General features: G+C 45.4%; 1 long non-coding RNA gene across 1 annotated transcript in view; it reads left to right on the top strand.

Moving 5' to 3' along the window:
* Positions 1-23,800, top strand: part of LOC143943338 (uncharacterized) — a 29,221-nt gene extending 5,421 nt beyond the window's left edge. The window contains exons 2-3 of the long non-coding RNA XR_013264916.1: positions 20,668-21,475; positions 22,292-23,800. This is a non-coding gene — a long non-coding RNA (uncharacterized LOC143943338). The remainder of the gene's footprint in view (positions 1-20,667; positions 21,476-22,291) is intronic.
* Positions 23,801-24,347: the final 547 nt, after the last annotated feature.

Raw genomic sequence — 24,347 nt, 5'->3', positions numbered from 1 at the left:
GCCATATTGCTTGCTGCTGCTAATATGAGAGGAGGTCTCTTCATGTTGCTGTCTTTCATATCACAGAGGTAACCACTGTTTTTTTTTTTCTCTAGACCTGTCGGCTGGTGTTCCAGGTCTTTGTTGAGCAGAGGACTGTGAGTAAGGAACCTCCTGAACAGCTGAGGTCTTGTATCCATTTGCATATGTGGACGTAATTTGTTGCTTTGATTTAATGAATCGAAATAACTAAATAACAAATAGATTGTGGACATAGACCCGGATGCTAGCTCATTTCTGTTTCCTTTTTTTTTTTTTTTTTTTGGTTCTCTGTTGGACTGTACTGCCTCACTTAATTGTTTTGCGTACATAACCGCTCTACGTTCTAATTTTGGAGATTATTCGCTGATTTTTCACTAGATGATTAACCCCTTCGCACACCTGCTTGAAGTGCTATACCCCCGTATTGCTGCTCCCCCCGCCTTGGTCTCTAAACTTTAAGTTTAGATTGTACATGATGCTCCCTATATAGGGGCTCCATATTTTGTATATATTACGATCAGAGAGCGCGGAGAAGGTTTTAGCTTGGGGAGTTATTATTTTATTTTTTTTGGTTTAAAGTTTTTTGCCTCCCGCCTATAGGAGTGGTTTACTATTGGAAATTTTGGGTGGAAGTGATACGGTGGCTTATTGAAGTCCTAGTAGGGAAAAACTCTGTTTTTTGCTCAAAGTTAACTATGTCCAGGAAAAGATTGCCTGAAGAGCAACCTCCCTCCGAGGGGTCTCAAATCACCCGCTTGGCTAAGGATAAAGCCAATCATATGGCTCTGACTGCGGCCGCAAAATTAGAGCGGTATGCACACCCGGGCCCTGTTTCACCCTCAAAAACAAGTAGCCAACAGAATATTTCACAGAATAAAGACTCCAAAAACTTGTGCGGAGACAGAAAGAGCCAAGGTCACTCTGCGACTAACCCTCCCACTCCATCGGTTTCTAAATCTGGAGGCACCAAGGGATCGGGGGGAGGTAAAACTGCAATTATTAATGCAAATACAGAAGCGGTCGATATGTCAGCCAGTAACTATATACTTACACCTGTCATGCTGGAGGGAGAGCCTACATTAAGAGACATATTGAATGTGATTAAAGAATGTAAAGTCTCAATATCTAGCTTCGATAGTCAGTTGAGATCCATTAAAGAGGAATTACTATCTATGAGACAAGAATTAAATAGGACTATCTTAACGACCTCCGATCTTGAGGAACGTGTAGGAGTGATTGAGGACGAGCTGAGTCCGGTAAAGCAAGAAGTCGCATCGCTTAAAAATATGATTAACAGTCAAGCGGCTAAATTGGACGAGATGGAAAACAGGAGCCGAAGAAACAATATTAGGGTGATAGGACTCCCCGAGCGATGTGAGGGCGCCAATCTAATAGGTTTCCTAGAGGGGTGGTTTCAGGACCTTTTTGGGGTCACTGTTCTCAGACCCCTATTTGCAATAGAACGCGCACACCGAACCCCAGTTAAAGTACGCTATACGGGGGACCATCCCAGGCCCATATTGATCAACGTTCTTAACTACCATGACAAAGTATCCATACTCCGGGAAGCCAGGGAGAGGGGGGACATCAGATGGGAGGGGGGTAGGGTCTCTTTATACCCTGATTTCTCCCCAAACCTCCAGAAACGAAGAGCTGAATTTATTTCAGTCAAGCGCAGTATGATCAAGTATAAGTTAGATTACGCTCTTCTCTATCTAGCCCGCCTAAGGGTAATGGCACTCGGTAGGACGTTTTTTTTTAATACACCGAGGGAGCCAACCCAATGGCTAGAAGAAAATAAGAAAGAGTTATAGTCCTATGTAACCGGGTTGGTTTTCACGATTTAATACTCTTATTGTTTATAATTTATTGTGTGTGGGATGAGGGGGGTGAAGATAGGGTATGAGATATTAATAATTATTTGCATGTTTATTATATGTACAAAAAGGAGGGGGGGGCTGCACTTTGCGGGATCGAGGTTAAAAGAATGCATGTGGGTGAGTGTAGAGGGGTGCACTTGTTCCCCTCGTTTTGGGTTTGGTTTTTGATTGATGCACTAAGTAGAGGTAGTGCAAGTAAGAGGTGGATAGGATGTAGGAAGGTCACGGGTCAACCCCTAGGGGGGAGCCCTGCAGGGCAAGATGGGAGGGTAGGGAGGGGGGTGGTTCTAATTTTAGGGTGTGGGGGGGATAGGGCGGGGAGGTTGGGAAATATGGATTATGGGGCTCTCTAGTTCTTGTTTCGCTTATTCTGACAGTGTTGGCATTTCTATCCCTTCAAAAAATCGATCCCATTCCCCCCTCTCCTCTTTCTGTCTAGATTTATATAGCTTTGAATAATACTGCCTAAATGAGTCCAGAATTTCAGAGGTCCGAGAGGAGATCTCCCCCCCCGGCAGCCTAATCACCACAATCCCTGACGTTGAGTAGTTGGTTTTAACCAGCCTAGCAAGCATACGGCCTATACTCTCCCCATCAGCGAACTCCACTTGTCTCTGAAACAGGCACTTATTCTCCACCTTTCTCATAACAACATTTTTATATCTCTGCTGGCTTCTAAGCCATCTCTCCTGTTTTTCAGGGGTTGGGACTTCCAAATATTGTTTTTCAGCCTCTACCACTTCCTCTCTGATACTCTCTTCCCATTTCCTAGAATTTATCTTAATCCCTGCCACCTGTTGTATTATTAACCCTCTAAGGAATGCCTTTAAGGTGTCCCATACCACCCCTATTGGTGCTGTTCCCTCATTTAAAGTTAAAAATTAAAAAAGTTTTGGAGATGTTCCACGTATTTCACTTTAGTATAGCCAACATCCCAATGTTATGGAAAATCTACCAAAAGAAAATCCCCTCACAATGGCAGGACTTTTTAGGCATAGACTGTAAAACTTACAACACACGTATAAAAAATTATACAATCACTTTATTATAACAAAATTAACAATTGATAAAAAAATAAAAAACTATAAATTGTTCCAAAAATGGAATAAATTCTTTCCATGTACAAATGTGCCCCAATTGTGACAAAATCATTTATATACATTCAGTTACAATAGTACTCTGCACATGATAAATCTTACGCGTTACGGAGATTCTCTCCTTCTTCAGGGATCCATCATTTTTTGCAGCTCTGTGTTATTCAGAGATTTGATCTACAATAATAAGCATAAATGCATATGTACATGTGTAAAGGCATAAGGGAAAAAAAAAACCTCAATACTCGCAGATAAATTAGATGTAGTTCCAAACCTCCAAGTCCTCTGGGTATAACTACAAGGAGGGTCCAGCGATAAGACCCAGCAAGAGGACAAAGAGGAGGACAGCAAGAACCCCTCTTCTCAGAGTCAAAAGAATCGCAAAGGGCACTGTGTGGAACTGTGAGAAATATGTGTGGTTCTGGGGTCCCCCACAGAGATTTAAAGTTACAAACTCTTTTCATTTTTCATTTACCTCGGTTGGTCCCCCCATCAACTCTAACCAGAATGGACTTATTTTCCATTCTCTTTGCAAATTTTTGTCCTCAGCTTGGACCATTAAAATTAAAAAGGTGAGTGGTCCGACACTCCCCTTGGGGAATAGACTATATTTTCTACTATCCCTAGTGCCTCCCTATTTCCAAACGCCATGTCTATTCTTGATAGTGTTTTATATGAGCTGGAGAAGCATGAATACTGCTGCGAAGTTGGATTCCGGGTTCTCCAAATATCACACATATCTAATTCTTCCATAAATTGGGCCAACCGGCTCTCCAGAGCCTTGTCTGATTGAGCCCCAGGCGGAAACCTATCTTTTCCCCTATTGAGAACCTCATTAAACTCCCCCATCGCAAAGACTGGTATACCCTCTTTATCTTCCAGAAATTCTGCCAACCTAAATAATACCTCCATTTTAAAGGATGGTGAGATATAAATGTTTACCAGAATATAGGGCTTATTTTCTATTTGACAGTGTAGAAACACATAGTGTCCCTCCGTGTCTATTATAACTTTCTGAGGAACAAAGCGCATCCCGGTTCTAACCATTATGCTCACCCCCCTTGCATATGAGGAGTAAACAGAATGGTATTGGAACCGGAAATTGCTTGCTGTAGAGTCCCCCCTTAGTGTCTTTTGTCAAATGTGTCTCCTGTAGACATAATAAATCCGCTCGGTTTTTCTCCATTATTGAGAAGACAGCCATTTTCTTAACTGGGTTCCCAAGCCCCCTGATATTCCAGGAGGCTATATTCAAACTACTAAATTGTGTCGACAGAGGTTCTATTATGTTCCTGGCCTACCAGACTATAGCCACCAGAACTTGGGAGGCAACCCATTTCCATTAATAACAAATTATGTTCGCTTAAGACCCTTTCTCCAAAAAACTGAACCTCTTGCACCCATAAATAACCAACCAATTGAATTATTATACCAATCCCATTTCGTAATACATAAGAAAAAACTCTTTTTACCCTATCCACGTGACAATCCTGTGTACTGATTTTAATGTGGTTAAAGTACCTTCCCTGCTCCCCGCCCCCATTACCAACTCCCCCCACCCCTATCCCCCCCATCCCTATCCCCCATCCCATTGCCTACCTTGGCTCCCCCCAAAGGTTTCATGCGTGACCTTTCTCCAAACTAACCCCTCATCCAACTCCTTAGACAAACCATTTTTTTTTTTTTGTTGCCACATCAGTTTATTTATACCGGAAAATAGATTCAGCTTGCCGCTCATTAATGTCTCGTTCCTAGTTTCACATCATCGTGGCTTATTTAAAGTCATACATATTCACAAAAATTCCTTTTAGTTACATAAAAATTTCACACTGTTTAATAGAATACAAAAGAATAAAATAAGATAAATAAACAAAATGGTGAGACACCTTCCTATCCCTGGTGTTCTTAAAATATATACCATAACTATACCTATTCCCCTGGCATCCCATACTTAAATTAAATTTTTCTCACCCACCTCCCCCCCTCAATCCCCTCAGGATCCCTTCATACACTCAACTTCAATATAATCCCCTCCCTCCTCTCTCCAATTCTATACTCGTATCCTTCTCAAATTATTGGACAAAAATCTGGAGAGGCCAGCAGGGAGGACCTAAAAAAAAGGGAGAAAAAGCTAAAGGAAGGACCATCCCTTCCTGGAAAAGAGACACACACCTAAAAAAATGACAAAGAAAAAATTTACAAATAGTGAGAGGAAAAAAAAAAAAAGAGGGAAAAAAGAAAAGTATCCCAGCCAAAGGGGAAGAAACACCGGACACTCATAGGGGAAGTCAAATTTCCATACAGAAACTGCATCCTGACTACCTATGGTAGAATACCCAGTTTCCGTAGACTAGACCCCCATAAGCTCATAAACTTCTTATTATTGCCCTGCTTAATGAAGAAGACCCTTTCATTACCAATTGTCGTTTTTAAGTTTACCAACCAAGTTTCAACTGATGGACCTGAATGTGAATGCCTTTTAACTTGCGCTCCTTCCAGGGCAACCTCACCCAGCTCCCATGCTCTGCGCAGGATGGCATCTTTCTGCGAATAGTGTAATAGTCTGCAGACAACATCACGGGGCCTGCCTAGGTCTAACGATCTGGGGCCCAAAGCTATGTGTGCTCTATCTACTTCAATTGTGCCAGACAGATCTCCCAGGATGGTACGGAAGATCTCTTGGGCCGTGTCTCCCAGGTCTTCTGCTTCTGCTCTTTCCGGTATTCCCTGGAGCCGCAGGTTGTTGGCTTCGGTCTTCAGCGTCCTCCAGGTGGAGCTGGAGGGCGATGGCAATGTCACGATAATGGTCTCGGGATCTCTCCAGCTCCATCACTCGGCTTTCAAGTACAGAGAAGAAGGATTCCACTGTGGTTACTCTGTCAGCCAGGGTGTATACATCATCCCTCACTACTTGGATATCCTGCCGTTGAGTCCCTTCCAGTCGGAGGATGAGGGCCTCAATGTCTGTTTCTGTGGGGAGGGCTTCTAAGAGGACCCGAATGTCCTGGTCTGCCTGGAACCATGTGGGTGCCGTCGATCTAGCCTCGAGAGAATTCTTTTGTTTCAGCTTGAAATAGCCATGTAGAGGGGCGTGACCGGAAGTCAAGTCGAATGGACGCCTAAACGACTCGCTCTCCCACCAGCCAAGCTCCAGCGGCACTTTGGGGGACAATCTACTGCCATCCAATGGGCAGATCGAGGGCCACTCGCTCCGCTTCCACCAAGGGACCCCCCGCTGCCCCTCCGGGACCTGTGACAGGCCCCCGGGCCTTTTTTTCACTGACGGATCCCCGGGCCGGCGGGCCTCCCAAGATGGCGTCGGCCGTGGCTGCGGAGACGTCCCGGGCCTCATCCCCAGCATCTAGCCTGCAGCGCAGCTGCCGCATGGGCACTGAGGAGGACGAGACACCACCCGGTTCCAGTGCATCCGCTCGGACCTCTGGCGGGGTGAGTGAATCCCCGCTCCCGGCCCTGCATCAGGCCGCCCGATTAGGCCTGAGGCCTACTATGACGCCCTCCTTGCCTGGAACCCAAGAGAATAGCCCCCCACAGGCATCGGGGCAGAGCACTGACACCAGGGGCCAGCGAGCACAGCAGTGGGGCCAGCAGCCCCCCCATGCACCACAGTGGAGTGGGAGCCTGACAGAGGGGATGGCTGGGGGGAGGCTGGGGGCCGCATGGCGTCTGGACGGTGCCTGGAGCACTTGAGGTGCGGCTCCCCTCCCCCCCAACAGATACGCAGTGCACGCTGACACTCCCCAGGCTGCTCCGAGCAGCGTCGGACCCCCTTCTCCCTGCCAGTTTGTTGGGGTCCCCCCCTCCCTAGATGATACTGACTTTCCTGCCCTCCCCCCCAGGGGAACCGCTGTCCTGGTCACATCAGGGACATGGGGGAGTGGGGGGGCCCTGACTGAGCCCGGGGGCCCGGTTGCCTCCACCCAAGACCCAGAGGCTGGCCTCATCATGCTCCCAGCCCACAACGACACCGGAGTGGCTCCCCAATTCCCACCGCATATATGGCGGGACTAACCCCACGACGGGGGGAGGGACAGAGCCGTCAAACCCCCCGGCTCCTATGCCTGCCTGGGAGGGGGTGTGGGACCTACCCACCGAGCCTGCCCCATCTACACGGGCGAGCGGGTCCGGGAGTTTCGGACCTGTGCTGCCACCTCACTTGCACTCAGCTTGGGAGGACCCTGGAGGGCTCTCCCCACCACCCATGCACCCGCAGTGGCAGCAATACCTGCAAGCAATTCCCACTAAAGAGGACTTTAAGCAATTGATCGAAGATGTCAAATCTACATGTAGATCGGAAATACAAATGTTACATTCCGGCCTTAAGCACTTAGCAGACCGGGTGGAGATGGCCGAGGAGGAGATCCAGGAGACCAAAATAGCGATCCACAGGACCCAAGCACAGGGGGCCGATCATCGCATGCTTCTGAGAGATATGCAACGCCATGTGGAGGACTTGGATAACAGGGGGCGCAGGCATAACATAAGGGTGAGGAGGATCCCCGGAGGCAGACGGCCCAGAGGACCTACAAATTATCCTGCAGAAAATATTTAATGACCTTCTTGGGGAGCCCCCTACCAAGTTTATTGAAATAACAGAGCGCACAGGGCCTTGCGCCCCAAAAATGCAACCTCGAGCCCCAGGGATGTCATCTGTAGAATTAATTTGTTCCACATTAAAGAGGACACTATGAGACAGGCCCGCCTGGCTCGGGTGGTGACCTTTCGAAACACCCAAGTGCAACTCTTTCCGGATCTCTCCTGGCTTACGCTGCAGAAACACAGACTTCTCCAGCCGCTGCTCCGCACTTTACAGGACGCTAACATTCCTTACCGTTGGGGATTTCCGTTCACCCTTACAGCTAAGCATCAAGGCAAGACAGCATCCTTGCGGTACCCTGAAGACCTACGCGCCTTCTGTGAAGAATTGGGCGTTCGCCCTCCCCAGCTGCCGGATTGGGATCTCATGGCTACCCAGCTTACCCCTCCAACACTGTGGCAGAAGGTCCCCTCCCGACAACGTCCTCGAAACCGGGAAGCACCTAAAAAATCGGCCCAACAAGGACATGGCTGAAGCATCGCACCATGGCTTTTTTTGCATATTTTTTTCTCTTTACTGATTCCATTTGTCCTTGTGGCGAAAGGGAAAACGGCCCGTTTTGTTTGTTGGTTGGCCGGTGGACCGTTGTCTGGACATTACGATCCTGCCCCCATAAACTGCCCCCTGAGTCCCCTTCCTCCCCCTCTAAGTGCCTTCTTACTGACATTTTGCTTTTAGACTGGTACACGTGGGAGACCCGAGAAAGTGGGTTTCCTCCTGTTCTTGTGTCACCCCCCCTCCTTCCCGGATGCATTGGCGATGTATCCGGGGCCCTAGGAAATGTCTGGCGATTATCATCGCAATTGCATTTCCTCAGCTCCCCTCCGTTTCTAACCGCCCACCCCACTTGCAGTGTCCGACGGGGGGAGCTGGACTCCCATGCGGCCGCCAGGCCCGGCCCTCTGGTTCGGGATCTGGTGGCCCCCTGGGAATCCGTCTAGACCTGAGCGACTTGCCTGTTCATGGTCTCATGTGGTTTTATGTTTTGTTGTATAACAGTTGCCTGCTTGATATGAATTCTTTTGTTTGCTGCTCTACCATCCTCTTCTTTTCTCTTTTTCTGTCTCTCTCCCCCCCTTCCCTTCCCTACCATCCCACCGTGTTGGGGTCCGTAGATATCGGAGAGCATCCTGTCGGGTCCCTCCACCAGAACAAGCAAGCTCCTGGCTCCTGGCGGTCATCCTGAGAGGTGGAAACCGGGTAAGAATTCGCTTACATTCCCCCCCCCCTAACATGACTGATGGCTAAAATTATATCCCTAAATGTCCACGGCTTAAACTCAAACAAGAAACGGCATCTGGCACTGAGGGAATTCAGGCAGTCTGGAGCGGACATTGTCCTGGTTCAGGAGACACACTTTGATAAGGGGGGTTCCTTTGCTTTTGCCTCTAGATATTTTCCTCTCGCTTACCTATCCTCGGGGTCTCATAAGAGAGCAGGCGTGGCCGTCCTGATCTGCCACGGAGCCCCATTTACCTACCTTGATCATTACAGTGATCCCGGGGGAGGCTTCCTGATACTTAAAGGCACGTGGCGTTCTCAACCGATCACCCTGTGTACCCTATACGCCCCGAATATCCGTCAGCACAGCTTTCTCTCTAAACTCTTGTTGCGTCTGTTTAAATCAGACCACGGTTACCTACTCCATGTTCAATTTCCTACCTTCCATCCATCCTGCTCCCATGCGTCATCGCTCGCTCTTCCTGGACTGGGACTGACATTTCAGCATAGGACAGGACTAGCTTTCACCTGTCTGGCGGAGAACCCTCCTGTGAACGATACACCTGCATACACATTCCCTACTAAAGCCTTTGACTCTTCTAGAAGGAAAAAAAAAAGAAAAAGAAAAATGGGTTACATACAGCTACCAGCATAAAATTTGAGAAATAGATTATAGACACACAGCAGACATACATGCACATGGTGGTTTCATACTGACACCTTTGGTCTGCCTGTGAAAGAATAAAAAAAAATGACATGCTTGGCCTGCACACCATCAAATCCCTTTCTTTGAGTTGGAGTCACACAGCTCTTCATGTTCTTGACCGTAGGGATATTCCAAAGCAGTGCAACAAAGAAGGGTGGGTAGACATGCAGGACATTCATGGACATGCAACAACTCACAATAACACCCTAGAAGAGAAGCAGGAAACTTCAAACCACCACTCAGAAAACTTGGGGCCAAAACACAGATCTGGGAGATGGCAAAGCATCAACTTGGAGAGCTTGTTAAAAGGTCTGCACAGATAACCAGGTAGCCACCTTGCAAACTCATATATGCCTGATGTCACAACGTCAAGAAGGTAGGAATAACCCTGATAGAAGATACCATAATGGGGAAGGTAGGAGTCTAACACTTAATGGCACAAGTCTGGACAATGCTCTGTCTGACCCACTTAGAAATAGTGGCACAGAAAGCCTCTGGGCAATCACAAAAGGAGGGTCCAAGCTCCAGGAGGAGGTTGAACAAGGTAGGTGGGCATAAACCACCTTGGCCACATCCAAGCAGTGCAAGACAACCTCTTCTGGGTATGAACGGTTGAACACAGAGAAACCAGAACAGCATCCTCATGCAGGTGAAAGTCGGAGTCCACCTTCAGTAGGAATGAGGGGCACAGATGGAGAACCATTTTATCCCTGTGTAAACCAATGGGGAGGAATACAGGCCAAGGCCAAAGACACAGCCAATTTCCTGTAGAGCATGCATGGTAATCTCCATATTGTCCATCAGTACAGGATGAGACTGCTTGCAGGAGGTGGCCAGCCAGATAGCCTATCACAGCAATTCCCCTCCATCTCGGTAATGGCAGGACAGGATCCAGCACCTTTGGAAACACCCAGGGATGAGAGGCCAGACCGAAGCGGGGCACCACAATCAAATAATGCATGCTCCAAACCAGCAAAGATATGGAGCATGGCACAGATGGGAACATGCAAGTAATCACCCCTGATGTCAATGGTGGTGGCCACCCCCAAATGGGAGAAATTGTCTAGTGCTTCGGCCACATAAGCTATTAAAAGTGGACATTCACCTTTGTAAAAAAAAAAAAAATATATATATATATATATATATATATATAAAATACTACTGCATTTGAATCTTTTTGCAGGTAAAACTATGTACATTTATTTATTTTTCACCAGAAACCTGCAAAGCATTGCACCCACAAACACCTGATGCAGGGCTGTCTGCATAAGCTTTCTTCTTGTACCCCATATGAGTAGACAGTTACACACTGAGGAGGAAGAAACAATGAACTACCTAAACAGCACTCTGACAGTTCATTGATAAATACAAGCCGACAGCTGCAAAGTATCTTGGTACTTGTAGTGCATTCATTCACAGATCTCTGTGAATGAATGTTGTAGCCATTGGGACAGAAGATCCCCAGCTCGCTATCACTAGAGGAGGTGGGTCAGGGAACGGCTGCAGCAGTGGGAACAGGTTACATGTTCCACCCTAAAAATGGGTTGAACATGTGTTCCCAAAGTTTAACTTATCCTTTAAAAGGGTCTTGAGGTTGAGGACCAGTAATGTATGGATCCTTTCTATCTTTAGAACCCCAACAGGTTGAATAAAAAAAAAACAGGAACCTCTACGGGGCTGGAGCAGAAGCATCACAACCTGAAAGAGAAGGTCCCATATGGTCATGGTCAGTGAACTCAGACATCAGAAGGCAGATATCAACAGATCATAGGAGCCATAGAGATGGCCCCTCCCCCCCACCTCAAGGTAACCATGGAGGACAGACCATGCTGCCATGATGGGCCTGTCACTGGTTTGAAGAGAATGAGCAGCAATAAACACCTGAGGCAAGTGGTTTGTCAACAGTTTACCATCATTCCATCCTAAAGCCTTGTACACATGGTCGGAGAATCTGTCGGAATGCGTCTTATCGGACTGTGTCGTCAGATAATCCGACTGTGTGTGGTATGCATCCGACTGATTCCGTCCGAATCTCTGTCCGACCCAATTTTCCAACATGTTGGAAATATTTCCCGACCAACTGGGCCGGTCGGACCTAATCCGATCATGTGTAGAGCATTTTCATCGGACCAAGTGCCACGCATGCTCACATTCAAATTTCGACACGGAAGCGCTCGTTCAGGTAAAATTACTGCTCGTAAGCGATATAGCACATTCGTCACGCTGCAATGTTAAAAAATCATTCATCAAGCGCATTCTCTTGTTCTTTACAATGCTGCAAGAACCAACTTCTTTTGATGCTCATAGTCACACACACTTTTCCCGAACGGATTTCATTACTCTTTTTTAACCATTTCAGCAATACAGTTTTAGTTTGCGTCACATCTACACAATGTTTGATTTTATTTTAAATTTTTGTGATGTTTTTTTTTGGGGGGGGGAATTCCCTAAAAATCTCCTTTAAAGACACTGCTCATTTCTCTTCTTTTTTTTTTGGGGGGGTGTAAACTTACAACAACAACATTATTGTATTTTTTATATTTTCTTTTTCTTTTTTAATCTACAGGAGGTTGTTTAGTGTTGGTACCCCTTGTTCTTTATTTCACTTTGTATTTTGGAAATGTACCTGCCTGCTCACAAATAAACTGTACTTTTGGAAGGAAAACACATTACACAAGTATTTCATCAAACAAAAATAAAATGTATTTTGTTTGCTCGAAAATAAAACTAGGAACGCAGCACTGGAGAAACTTCTTAACTTTGGTGCAGCCTTTGGCCCCCAGGGCAGACATGACTAAATGACATAAAAAAATTGGTGGCCTGAGGAGTAGATTTCTCAGGGAGATAAGTCTGCTCCTGAAGTCCTAGAGAGCAGGAAATTCAGATGCCATTTCTATCCCCAGGATGGTGATCTTGAAGAGGCTGCATCTTCTGGCACACCAGACTGAACCCAGGCCATCACTCTCTGGTCTTCCTTTGTGACTTCCCACCAGGCATCCTTCCAGGCTGTGGCTGGGCTCCTGTAGCTGGGGCAGGAGGAGAAGGAGGGCGTTGGTGGACCTCCTGGCTGCCACTTGCCACAGCCTCCCCCCGGCTGAGGTCTTCCTGTGTATGAAAAGGGGACATCGTTTTAGTTTTTTGATCATCAATCACACCATTTTGTGCTCCTGGCTTTTGCTAATTGAATGTTACCAAATAGAACAGACCAGTCCCAATCATTTTTGGTCACTACTGTCTATTGAGATGTAAACCACTTGGAGAAATCTCAACTTACTGATCAATAAGAACATCTAGTTAACATCATTAAATGTAACACAAGAAATATGTTCAACAATGCAATACCTGTCTCAAGCTGGGCCCCACCACATGGTGCTGCCTGGAAGGCCCAGGTTGGACATCAGAAGCCTCAGCTGGGGGTGAAGGATGCCTTGGAGGAAGCCTGGAGAGTGGTGGCCTGGATACCCCCTGGTCTACCAGAAAATGCAGCCTGTCAAAGTGCACCATCCTGGGGTAATAAACAGCATCTGGATCTCCTGCTCTCAAGGACTCCAGGTGCTTCTTTCTCTCCCTGAAATATGTAAGCTTCATGGCCACAATTTTCGCGAGTCAGATATGTCATGTCTGCCGTGGGGACCCTGATCTGCACCAAAGCAAGCAGTTTCTCCAGTGCTGCATTCCTCTTTGATCTGTCATAATAAAACTTGTTGTGGAACTGCCAGAGGCAGGGCATCTCCATTTAGAGCTCGAGGAATAGCCCCATAAAGTTGGCATTGTTGAATGGGTCCATTTTGTCTGCAAGACACGACACAAGACAAACCCTCAAATACTAATAATGCAATTAAAATCCCTCCTAATCTTGTCCCAACAGCAGCCTAGATACAAGCAGTCTAGTCTAGTGAAGCACAAAGTTAAAAATGTTACCTTCGTTTCCACGTTCGCTGCGTGCGTGACTCACACTCTCCTCCCAGATCGTACGGACGATACACGTGTGGCGTTTTATATACAGTGCGCATGCGTGCAACTCCGCCTGCCCCTGACGTTCTTTCCAGACTATTCCCCGCCCCTTCGCTTCCCGCGCAGTGGGGAGAGAACATGGCGGAGAGAACGCAGGTGCGCAATAATAGTTCCACTAACGAGGAGGAGGGTGAGGAAAGCCCGGAGCCTGAAACGTCCCGATCCAGGAACACAAGATTTAGGGCCTCAAATATGTCTTTTGGAGAGATGTTTGAGATGGTCGACATATTGAACAGGACCGACTATGATGGGAAGTATGGACCATACCCAAACCCAAATATCAGAAAGGCCAAGATCATTAAGAAAGTTGTGAAGAGTCTTCTGAAGAATTTTGGGGTACGCCGATCCAAGGATCAACTGAGAAAACGCTGGTCAGACCTGAAACTGAGGGAGCACGAGCAGTACCTAAGGATCAAGCGTGTTCTTAAAAAAAGTAAGTAGTTGTCGTGTGTTCATATGATTATTCTTGCTTGCATACATGCTCCATGTGCTTTGATTTCATGTTGTGCATTTTAAAATGGCCACTTTCAAGGTCATGGTTTCGTTCATTCGTATGAAACATCGTTCTGCAGGGAAGTATTCCAGCTTACCAAAGTGGCCCCAATAATGTTCTCACCTTGTAACTCGGCCCAAAAACACAATTGTACAACACTTCCAAGCAATGTTTCATATTCCTATTTCTGCCCTCTGTGTGCTAATTAATCTTTGTTTACATTCTCATAGGGGAGAGAAGACTCGGCAAGTATGAGGACACCAGGGACCACACCCCTCTCAAAGAAGGGCAACTTCCAAAAGAAGAAACAGAGGAGCAGGAGCAGGAGGAGGAGGAGGAAGGAGGAGAGATTGTGGAGGTTGGCCAAATTGTCACCACAACAGGTGAGTGTCGGAGAACACAGCTTCCGGTAAGCTCATCAATGTATATCACCATATTTGGATTACATGGTGTGTTTTTATTTTTATTTTTCTAGGTGATGTGGAGGAAGATTCACGTTTTACCAATGAAAGTGCCCAGATCTTGATCGGGGAGATAATGGGGTGCAATAGGGATTTGGAAATTGTACAACAAAACATCAATGATGTTAAAAATAAAATTAAGAACATCATTGATGTTTTGGGGAGAGTGTGAAAACGAAAAAACTAGATAGGGTTTTATTTTTGCTTTTTAAAATAAAAATGTTGTATTTTGCATAATTCCAAATTTGGAAGATGCACAGAGTGTGTAAACATGCGCTATCTCCCATCATGGGGGAATCAATGTACGTGTTTTGTGTAAAGTGTCTGAGATGGAGGGGTTGCAGCCCCAAAGCATGTACATTGACCCCCCATGATGGGAGATAGCACATGTTGACACACTGTGTGCATCTTTCAAATTTGTATTTTTCAGGGGTCACACCCCATGTGATGAAGGCAATATCAGCCCAGTTTGTACATACTCATGTCTGATATTGTCTTCACTTTTCCAAGTTGAACTTTGTAAGTTCCTGTGTTCTGTATTTTATGGTTTGATACATGCCTGTTTACACAAAAAAACAAGTAAAAAATAAATCTGATTAAACTCAGTTTTGGATACCCAAAATATCTTGGTTTGTTGTAAAAACCTTTACTAAACGCACATATGAATGTGCTTGTATTAAAAAGTTGAATTGTCAACAATGTGTGGCTTCCTTTTTCATTGGGCTTAAAATGTATTTGTAGTGAAATTTGAGTTTGTGCTGAGAAGGAGTGCGATTTACTAAAGGCAACTACACTTTGCACTCCAAGTGCAGTTTCAGGTGTACTTTTGCAGTGCACTTGTAGTGCATAGTGGATGTGCCTTTAGTAAAAAGCACCCACAGTGAGGTGTAAATTTGGACAATCATGCCATTTTCATGCCATGGTGCTGAAAATGAGCAGGATTTAGATCAGTAATGCACTACAGATTAGTTAACAAAAAGAAGGTGTGTGTGTGTGTGTGTGTGTGTGTGTGTGTGTGTGTGTGTGTGTGTGTGTGTGTGTGTGTGTGTGTAGCAGACCCACAACATAATAAGATTATCTGAAGAAGAGACTGTCCCCTCATCTCGCTCTGAACTTGGGTTTGTACGGTTGGTGAAAAAGGCACAACTTGACGATAAATGGCAAAGTGGGAGGCCACAGTCTGCCATTCCTGTGGCGTTGAAGGACACTGTGTAGTGACACAAGAAAAAAAAAAGGAATTTGACAAATCAACATTGTATGCAGATTAGACACCCACATTTTTGGTCAAAATTAGTATAACATTTTTTTAAATGAGTATTTAAAGCCTAAAGTATAAGGTCCCCTTATGAGAGTCCTAACCCCCCCCCCCCCCATCCGATGGGCCCTTGCTAAAAAATGAGGGGGGGATGTTTAGGACAGGTAACCCTCTCCACTTGATTGAGAGCTAAATGCCTAAATAATGTGTGATACTTTGTGAAGCCCCTCCTTAGTTACACTATTGGCAGCCCACCAGACAGGTAAGAAGTGTCATAATAACAAAATGGAAGCACATTTTGACATTCTGCTATTACATAGCAAGAAAATGAATGTGTTTAAAACAAAAAACTACCATTTGAAAGTATTGAGGCAGGCCCTTACACTACATGCTTTGGTGAATTTGTCCATAAATGTGATCATGAAAAAGGTATTTAGAGTGTGTATTGGGTTGGGTCAAGTCATCAGATAGAAGATTGCTATCAGCTGAGCTAGCAGTTGGGGAGAGGGGGGTTACTAATGAGTTTGGCACAACTCCAAAAATCCAAAAAAGGTCACTTTGCATGAATTGAAGCACACATATCATATTTGTAGAGATTTTAGGGGGTGTTTAGGGGAAAGCAATACTATGGAGCTGACAAAAGACATTGTCAAGTGACTAGACTATAGTTTTAGGGGCCAAGAAGAGCATGGTGGGGAAGTTAGTGAGGCAAATCTGCATGAGGACAAAGGGGCAGAGTATATGAATTAGAGCATATTGCAATGGTGGTAATTAGGGAATGAGGAAAGAAATGCAAGACATTAGCAATCATGAAATACATAGAATGTGATGTTTAAGGATAAAACTTAGCAGAATATAGTCCTTCTGCAGGAGCTGAATGATGGCAGAACAGGTCTCTGGAATAATGATCCCCAGAGCCGGGGGGGAGATGCCTGTAGAGAACTTGAGGTCCTGAAGGCTTCTCCCTGTCGCCAAGTAACGCAACGTGGCGATGAGCCTCTGCTCCAGAGTGATGGCTTGCTGCATGCAGGTATCCTGCCTGGTGATATAAGGGGACAGCAAAGACAGCAGGCAGTGAAAAACGGGGTCCGTCATCCTGAGAATAATCCAGAAATTATCAGGATTATTCTCGCGGATCTCATGGAGCAAAGGCATGTGGGAGAACTGGTGACGCTGGCGCAACCAATTCTTGGTCGTCCAAACATGTTTCGTCTACGTAGTCATCGTACAGTTTGTGCTGTGCAGGGGTTCTTACTTTGACTTTGACACAAGCCCTTTGGCTTGTGTCAAAGTCAAAGTAAGAACCCCTGCACAGCACAAACTGTACGATGAGTACGTAGATGAAACATGTTTGGAAAACGGTCGGCTGGTCAGAACGGACACCAGAAAGCAACGCTAAACAGCAAGGCCTGAAAGGACGACCTAAATAGCAGAAGCAAGCAGACAAAAAATGCCTTTCAAAGCGTACTATACCAAGATAGAGTCCACAATGAGAAGCAAATACTTAATGACTGCACGCACTGATTATTAGATACGCAAAGACAAGCACAAACTGAAGAGCAGTAGCGATCTGAATCACTAATCTGAAAAGCGTGAATCGTCTTTCACCAAACTTCTACTAAAACACGAGATCAGCAGAAGGAGCCCAAAGGGTGCTGGACGTGGAGCTGAACTTCCTTTTTCTAGTCCCGCCGTACACGGCTTACGTCACCGCGTTCTTGGCAACCACAAAATCAGACAACTTGGCCCGACCGTGTGTATGCAACAGTTTCGGACACCATCCGTCGGACTAAATCCGACGGGCAAAATCCGACGGATTCGGTTGCCAAAATCTCCGATCGTGTGTACGTGGGCTGAGATGTCTATTGTATGCAGCGCCATTCCTTGTTCCAGCCTCCTCTAGTTGGACCTCCTCAACCCCATTGCAAACACGTTCTACAGCCCTCTCTCCACCCCATCCCCCTGTGAGCCACAGGTCTCATCACTCTGCAGGTCTGTGGCTGTTCTATGACATACCGGCTATCATCTCTCCTGTTCTGCATGGTCATGCAATCCATTATCTGTCATTGAGTGTCAGTCATGTATCTCATTGCTGCTCAACTGCCACCCCTGTCGTAACTATACCTCTTCCCAGTCCCCACCTCATACACAATGCAGGGTCCATTTTATTTTTATTTATAATTAAATTTGTATTTATTTATTTTCCACTTTATGCATTCCATTGATTGATGCTGACTAGGGATGGGCTTAGGCGCGTTCACAGCTCCACAAACCCAAGCCCATCGAGAAGCTGGCACAGCACAGTACTAATCACAGCCAGTGAGACATTTCCCGATCTGTGCAGCCACGGATCAGGAAACGTCTCACTGCCTGTGATTAGCACTGTACAGTGCGAGATTTCTGGTGGGCTCAGCCACTTAGAGCTTCAAACACGCCCAAGCCCATCCTTAGGTTGCATTCACACCTTAGCGTAGCGTGTTTGAGCGTTTTTACCGGCGTTTTGTCGTGCGCGTTTGCATACAGCGTTTTCCGGCGTTTTTTTTTTACTTTGGCGGTTTTTTTTCAGCCAATAGGAAAAATATTTTTGGAACAGTATACCCCCTGTGGAACGACTAATTATCACACTGAGGTAATATTTTCATATTTCTATTTAATTTTTTAACCACTTACCACCTCACGCCAATGTACATCGTCAGAATGGCACGGCTGGGCACAAGCACATACCTGTACGTTGCTCAGTGCCCAGCCGTGGATCGGGAGTGCCCCGCCGGTGGTGCGTTCCTGACCCGGTCCTGAGCTCTGTGACCGTGGCCGCGGGACCAGATCGCCGCTGGTGTCCCGCAATCGGGTCACAGAGCTGAAGAACGAGGAGAGATCCGAGTAGACAAACCTCTCCCCGTGCTTCCTACTGTGGCTGTCACCGATCGGAAAGACAATCAGTGACGTCACATGCCAGGCCACGCCCACTAAAATATAAAAAAACACATAACGTCATACATAACACCTACACTGCCCCCTAGTGGTTAACACCTTCCTGCCAGTGTCCAAAAATGTGTTAAAAATGTCCGATGTGTCTGCAAAAATGTCGCAGTTACAATACAAATCGCTGATCGCCGCCATTACAGGAAAAAAAAAAAAAAGATAAAAATGCTATAAAACTATCCCCTATAAAGGAAATAAATTTTGTTTTGGAGCCACGTTGCACGACCGCGCAATTGTAGCGACGCAGTGCCGAATCACAAAAAGGGGCCTGGTCCTTTGGCTGCAAATTGGTTTGGGGCTTAACTGAGATTAATGAAGAACCTAATATGAATAATTTTTTATATGCAGAAAATAAACACCAATCACATTTTTAAAGAGGGATTCCACCAAAAAAAAATATATTAAAAGCCAGCAGCTATAAATACTACAGCTGCTGACTTTTAATAAATGGACACTCACCTGTCCCGGGTTCCAGCGATGCCGGCAGCCGAGGCCGATCGATCGCTCGGCTGCTGCCGCCACCATTCTAGGTGAGGGAATCAGGAAGTGAAGCGAATCGGCTTCACTTCCGGTTCCCTACTGCGCATGCAGTAGGAAATCTCTGCGCTGTCACTGGGACCCGTGTGTGTCCCAGCAGACAGCGCGGCAGGGCAGGAAATTGCGTAGACTCCCACGGGAGTCTATGCCCGGAAGTGGGTGTAAATACCTGTCTTTGACAGGTATCTCCACCCCCCTCCCCCCTGAAAGGTGTCAATTGTGACACCGGAGGGGGGGAGGGATCCGATCAGCGGAGGTTCCACTTTAGGGTGGAATCCCTCTTTAAAGCCAAATAAAAACTTTATTTTTTTTATTTAAAATATTACTGAAATATAACTTTTTCTGTTAGTTTGTTAGTTTTGCACATATACAGCTCAACAAAGAAATAGAGCTAATGTAGCTCATAAACCAAAAAAATAAATAAAAAAATTAGAGGCGATTAAATGTTTGGGAGGAGTTGACTCCCTCATTGGGTGTATTCACCACATTCATTGCATGGCCATATTGTGACCAGGTGGAGGTAGAGGGATTCTCATTTTGCTGCCAATTAGAAGGTGGTGGTGGTGTTGGCAGAGGAAAGTAATTTGAAGGTGGTGGTGTTGGCAGAGGAAGGTAATGAGAGGGTGGTGGTGCTGGCAGATGGGGCGGGGGGTGATTTGCATAGGGACCATAAGGTGGCGGAGGCTCTGATGGCCTATATGTGGGGGTTGGTGGAATAAAAGTCGCAATATAGCGTATGGTACCTGCCAACATGTCTGCCTGGAGCTCTGATGGTACCTTCATCAGACCTTCCAGACATCTTGCAGAAACCTGCACATGAGACCTGTTGCGGTTCATTTTTTCTGACATACTGGCCATAATGTCCAGCATGCGGTTGAAGTTAGGTTTAGGAGCCTTCCTTCTTATGGCTCTAGCAGGTACACGAGCAGAAATGGATGGTGGGGACTCCTCATCTCCCACATGTGTCTCAGATGTAGACCGTGCTGGAGTCGACAATTGGCTCTCCAGATCTCGGCCTGCTTGATCACTTGATGCTTGGCTTGCTTGCTGACTAGCATCTGTGTCCAAATCATCATTTGGATTACTGTCCTCCTAGCAGTTTTCAGTCCTGAAAATAGAATTGAATTATTATAACTTTCTCTTTACATTTTGTTTAATGACATTCGTACAGATGATAGCTTACCCCCCCCAAAGCCAGCAATGGCCGAAGGAATTCCATTTCTTTTGCATGCAGATAATCTCTCGGAGCACATGCCCCAGATCCACTCCTAAATTCCCTTTGCAGTCTTAGATGTCGAGTGTAGGCATCACGTATACTCTTCCACTTTATTTTGAGCAGTTTAACTGTTAAAAAACACATTAAAATATATATGTTTATTTCTTTGTAGGTACCTAGCAACCGGACAATCTTTATCGAGTTTGCACTATGCCTTTCGTGTTGGAAAATCCACAGCAAGTTACATAATTCGTGACACTTGCTCTGCTATTTATGACATACTAAAGGATATTGTTTTCAAAAAACCTACAGCGGAAGATTGGTCAAGGATCTCAGATGTTTTCTGGCAACGCTGCAACTTCCCCAACTGTGTTGGAGCCATCGATGGGAAACATATTCGCATCGTAAAGCCCATGGGTAGTGGAAGCCAGTATTTTAATTATAAGAAATATTTTTCTTTTGTGTTAATGGCAGTGGCTGATGCTAATTATTGCTTCAGCTACATTGACATTGGATCATATGGCAGCAGTGCTGACTCTGCTATTTTTTCACATTCATCATTTGGACACCTGCTGCGCAACAATTCTCTGGACCTTCCAGAAAACAGGCCACTCCCTGGCACAAATGGCCCTCCCCTACCCAGTGTTTTTGTTGGAGATGAGGCCTTTGCTCTGAGTGAGCATCTTCTACGGCCTTACTCGGGGCACAACCTGACTGAACAGAGGAGTGTGTTTAATTATAGACTAACACGAGCACGTCGCGTTGTCGAATGTGCATTTGGCATATTGGCAAACAAATGGCGGGTACTGCACACTCCCATTGTTCTGAACATGCAAAATGCAGTTTGTGTTGTTAAAGCTGCATGTGCCTTGCATAATTTTGTTCGCCAGCGGAATGGATTTGACTTTGAGGACCCAGTACATGAGAACATGGAAAGAGCTCATTGGACCGGTGTTCGTGGAAGCAGACAAGGGACACAGGTCAGGGATCAATTTGCCTCCTACTTCATGTCTCCATATATACACACATATACATATACATACACACACATATACATTTGAATGTTGGTTGCAGTCTGCTATACTGCAATACAAATTGTAAAATGACTATATCACCTTTATACTAAATTGCCATTTATTTTTATTACATACTTACACTTTTTTTTTTTATGTATCCCCAAGGATTAATGGCACTGGCCCGGCCTGTAAAAACTTTTTCTTCACCTGTGTTCACTGTAGCTTTTTTATTCTTAAGTAATCTACACTCTGATTTTAATCTTGTTTTATTTTTTTAAACTACCCACTCTAAAAATGTATTTTTTTTTTTTTTGAGGGTACACTTTCCACCAGACACCGTTAACCGCGCCACAACACAGGTGCTTTTAACCCCTACTTTGGGGTTAAAGGACCCTGCTAGCAGATGAAAAGCACCACTCAAATGAGTGGCGCTTTAGCGCTAATGCAACCCTGGTGTGGAAGTGGTCTTAGAGCGCAATTATTGAAACATATTGCTAAACACAAAGGACTTTCCTTTTTGTTTTGCATTTTTGACTTTTATTGATTAAGTATTCTTTTTTTTGTGAAACAGGTGTTCACTTTTCAAAAAGGTTGATGTTGTTTATGAAATTAGGCAATATTGAATGTTTATGTTTGTTTAAAATAGTAAGCACATTTAGAGAAGTAGAGCCTACTTTAATTGTTTGGTTGTAATGGTTAATTGATTGTAATCAACACACACCTCCTGTGCAGTTCAGTCCACAGTGTTCCACTGTAATTTCTTTATTTGGTTTCCACCAGAGATAACCAGGGTCGGCTGTACTGAACCTGTATCCTCAACTGTGGTACCCGGGCAACCAAAATGGATGAACCTGCAGAGGTACTCACCCACCCAGGACTTGGAGGGAAAATTTTCTTACAGCTGAGGTATACACAATAAAGCCATCCAAGTAAAAGGGTGGAAAATGGTCATCCTCATAAGAGGACAAATCTGGCATGTTCATCCCTGAAATCCGGGCCATCCCAACATAAATCTGAGTCACGTGTCCGGTGTCGTAATCAAACACACAAGCAGCACAGTGGTATTAGAAATCTGTGCTGCTCAACCAGAGATCCGCTGAATCCCAAAGAAGAGGCCCAAGTAGCAACAAGTGTGAAAGGGGGTGGGCGAGTGACCCAGGGGCCAGAGTTCCCAGCCATAGGATCCACCTAAAGGGTACTAGGGCAGATTGTGGTGGAACACACCACCATGGCCCGGGTCAAGAGGAGCCTTCTGGGGCCCTGCAGGGTTTGCAATATTTTTCTACCTGAAAAACCTCAGGAAACAAAATATGAATATGCAATTGAAGTACATGTCCCAGACTCCCAGCAGGCAGCTGTGTCCTTTTTGCCTAGTGTCCTACTTCTGAAGGTGGAACTGTAACCCTACAGTCAAGAATAGGAAGAGCTGGGTCTGTCAATAAACATCAGAGATAGTTATGTTAACCTGCTTAGAAAAAAGGTCACTTAGATCAGATACTCTCAGCCGACTTGTATGTACGTCATGGTTTATGGCCTTCACCTGAAAACAAAAAACACACAACACAAAACCAATTACATTGAGCTACCGATTTGACATTTCAAACATAGATCTTGCACCACAAGCTGGCTTGTAGGCATGTAACGGTTGCGTACTGTCTTTGGCTTGCCTGAAAAAAAAAAAGTTAAAATTGAGGGAATGTGCTAGTTGCAGTACTGCAGTAGTTTCAGCGCTTTATTTAAAAGAATATATTCACCTTAAAAAAAAATATGTTTGAAATAAAAATAATAATAAATGCTTATTGGAAGCCTGGCAAGCATTGAACGCACGTTCATCAGATTGTGTGTGCAAAGTAGGGCTCTTGCAAACTGTGTGGCCATACATCAAACAGCCAGGCAGTTACACACTAACAGGAGCAAACGCTGTAGTAATTTATTAAGAACAAACCAACAGCCACAAAAGGTGATACAGCTTGTAGTTTTATGTTTACAGAACTGTGAAAGAATGATCAGGTGGGGTGGGGCAGAGCCTCACATGGCAACCTTCTTTGCACAGTCCCACAGGGAATGGGGGAGAAGATCTCGTCACCACGGGAAGCTGGGGGGGGTGTGGATTTGTAACATTTTAGATCCAGACTATGGGTGTAACAGGTTACAAAAGGTGAACTTATACTTTAATATGGTTCAGCTAGTGTGGGGTGCAGAAAACACTTTTTTTCACAATAAACACATTGAAAAGAAAGTAGGAGTAAAAAGTCCCCCACCTTGCAGTAATAGTAACCCCCAGCATTGATGGCAGCAGGGCCATAGGTCCATTTTTTTCTGCTCTGGGTTGGTTAGCTCATGGCTTAGCTGTATTTTTACCATCCCCCAACTGCTCCCCCTTAAGCTACAAAGGCAGCAGACAGGGCAAAAGTTATATAGGCCATTGAACTCTGCAAACGGGAACTCCTATCGAATGTGGCCCATTAACCATCCAGTTTTTGAATGGTGCTGCAGGTATTTAGGGGTTAAAAAAAGGTAGTAAAATTAGGGAATACATTATACATCTGTGAGGAGGCACTAAACAGAGGAAATACACAGACAGTTGACACTTTGTCTGAGCCTACCGTGAAGATGGTGGTGAGCAGTACTAGTGTCCAAGCGGTTCGCTCTTCCACTGTGCCCGTGTGTGTTTCCTGCGGGTACTTTGGTTTCCTCCCACTCTCCAAAGAGACGCTGGTAGGTTAATTGGCTCCTGTCTAAGTTGATCCCCATATGTGACCTTAGATTGTAAGCAGGGACTGATGTGAACATGCAATATATATGTAAAGGGCTATGTTAATTGACGGCACTATAG

This window comes from Lithobates pipiens, unplaced genomic scaffold, assembly GCF_037356315.1.
Source record: "Lithobates pipiens isolate NorthernLeopardFrog02 unplaced genomic scaffold, aLitPip1_a1.2 Scaffold_30, whole genome shotgun sequence".
Taxonomy (NCBI): domain Eukaryota; kingdom Metazoa; phylum Chordata; class Amphibia; order Anura; family Ranidae; genus Lithobates; species Lithobates pipiens.
Note: the sequence above shows the minus strand (reverse complement) of the source record. Positions and strands in the feature narration are given on the sequence as shown.